Below are 2,557 nucleotides of genomic sequence, written 5' to 3'. Positions count from 1 at the left end.
AGTTTCTTTTTGCTAACTTAGGCGCCTCCGAGATGGTGTGCGGATCGGATGGATTGTTGGGAGGTGTTGGTCGATGAGTGGTGCTCAAAAGAATGGCTAGCCCTCCACAACGAGGCCAAGGACAAACGTGCGCAAATGGAAGGTGTGCCACACCATCAAGGCAGCTCCAACTTATATCAGTTCGGGCGCAACTAGGTATGTGGTTTGCTTCATGATTCATGCAATTCATTCATCATGCTAGCTTGAGCCCTTTAATTACTAATTTTCATTGTTTCTCTCTTTCAGGCACGCTACAATAAGGCGGATAAGGTGCCAGAGGTGTACGACCTGTATGCCATGGCCCACACTGCCTCTTTCAAGAAAGTCAAGGCTTTCTCTCAGTCTGACCTCGATGATGCAAACAACTTCACCAACATCTCCTCCCACAACAAGCTTGTGAGATATAGAGATGAGGGGAAGGCGAGGAAAGGGGAGGACTTTAACCCGAGCCAGGGTCCCATTGATCTAGAGCTGGTGATGATATCTGGTGGCGGGAGGTCCCATGGCTCCATAGCCATTGGAGATGGACTTATCCGTTGTCCTAGCACTCTCCCGGAGATCAAGGCGCGCCATTTGAGCTCCGCTCCTGAGATAAGGCCTCGTGAACGGCCAGTGCAACTCGCCATCAAGGTTAGTGATACGTACTCAGTTATCTTTCTCCATTACATTGTGTGTGCTTCCATCAATGATTACAAATGGTCATGTGAGTGGTGTTGCAGGCTGCTATACAGAGTGAGAGAGATAGAACGGAGAAACTTCTGGCGGAGGCGGCGGAGAGGCAGCGGGAGTTGGAGGAGAGGACGACAAAGATGATGGAGGAGGAGAGGGCACGGAATGACATGCAGGCAAGGGCCATGTACGAGCTCCTTGTGGTAAGTTTCTTCTGCAGATTAGCCAAAACATTCATGTAGTGTTTGTCTCATTACTAACTAGTATGACTGAGTCGTCAAAACCAAATATGCAGTCTGTGTGCGAGAAGACAGGTCAGACCGCTCCGCCGATGCCAGTGATTGCTCCTGGGACCACGGTGAGTTTTATTTGAATGGACATTACTTGCTAGTCTTAACATTTGAGTGGCATCATGCTAACAAGACATTGGAAATGATCTTTGGTGCAGCGTAACTCCAGACAAGCATCGCACGATCCTTCTCCAGCTACCGACACGAGCCACCCCGCTCCTACACCTCCTGGATCTTGGTAAGTTTATCTAGTGTTTTGCTTAACACATGCATAAAGACCTAGACTTAGCTTTATTTCCTCCAATGCTTACCATAATGACCTAGACTTAGCTTCTTCTCCTCCAAAATGACTTAATAAGCTTACTGACCTCCAAAACCATCCATTTTACCTAAGTTAGCTCTAAAACGATCTGTACTTAGCTTACTTATGTCAAAAATTGCATAATTAGCTTAGTTAGCTCATAGACGATCCATTTTACTTAAGTTAGCTCTAAAATGACCCATTTTACCTAGGTTCGCTTATAAATGATCCAGTTCATCCAAGTTAGCTCAAAAATGACCCATTTTACCTAGATTAGCTCCTAAATGATCCATTTTACCTACGTTAGCTTTAAAATGACCCATTTCAACTAGGTTAACTCCAAAATGACCCATCTTACCTAGGTTATCTCATAAACGATCCATTTCAACTAATTTAGCTCATAAACGATCCATTTCACCAAGTTAGCTAAAAAAGATCCATTTCACCTAAATTAGCTCTTAAATGATCCATTTCACCTAAGTTAGCTCAAAAAAATCCATTTCAACTAAATTAGCTCATAAATGATCCATTTCACCTAAGTTAGCTCAAAAATGATCCATTTCAACTAAGTTAGCTCATAAATGATCCATTTCACCTAATTTAGCTAAAAAACGATCCATTTCACCTTAGTTACCTCAAAAACGATCCATTTGACCTTAGTTAGCTCATAAACGACCCATTTCAACTAAGTTAGCTCATAAATGATCCATTTCACCTTAGCTAGCTCATAAACGACCAATTTCAACTTAGTTAGCTCATATATCATCCATTTCACGTAAGTTAGCTCATAAATGACATACTCTTCTTGTTCTAGTCTTCTTCTTGTTCTAGTCTTCTTATTCTAGTCACCTATTTCTAACTTTCTTATTTTTCATTTTGCAGATTTCATTCACTTGACGAAAGCTTGCATAGATGGAGTGCTCCTTATCCCTTTCTCTGTTTCTTTTGTATCGTTGAACTATGCATGTATCGTTGGATGAAACTATTGTAATATATATGGTTGGATGCCTCTATGTTGAACTTGCTATGTATGATGGAACTATGTGATGAAGTTATGTGATGGAACTATGTATGATGGAACTATGCATGTTGGATATCTTATATGTTTGCTCTGTAATTGCCTTGTGAAATATATCTATATATGTCATACATATTTTCTGTGAAAATTGTGGGATTTAATAAAAAACAGAAAAAAGACCCAATATGCAGGCTCTTTGCCGTCTGCCGCGGACGGCAAAGAGGACACGTGGCATCCAGC

At 41.8% G+C, this 2,557-nt stretch overlaps 1 long non-coding RNA gene across 1 annotated transcript; it reads left to right on the top strand.

Moving 5' to 3' along the window:
- The first annotated feature begins 312 nt into the window (after positions 1-312).
- LOC141020932 (uncharacterized) lies at positions 313-1,492 on the top strand. Its single transcript, XR_012180925.1, has 3 exons — positions 313-911; positions 1,004-1,066; positions 1,157-1,492. It is a non-coding gene; the product is annotated as an uncharacterized lncRNA (long non-coding RNA).
- Positions 1,493-2,557: the final 1,065 nt, after the last annotated feature.

This window comes from Aegilops tauschii, chromosome 3 (assembly GCF_002575655.3).
Source record: "Aegilops tauschii subsp. strangulata cultivar AL8/78 chromosome 3, Aet v6.0, whole genome shotgun sequence".
Lineage (NCBI taxonomy): Eukaryota > Viridiplantae > Streptophyta > Magnoliopsida > Poales > Poaceae > Aegilops > Aegilops tauschii.
Note: the sequence above shows the minus strand (reverse complement) of the source record. Positions and strands in the feature narration are given on the sequence as shown.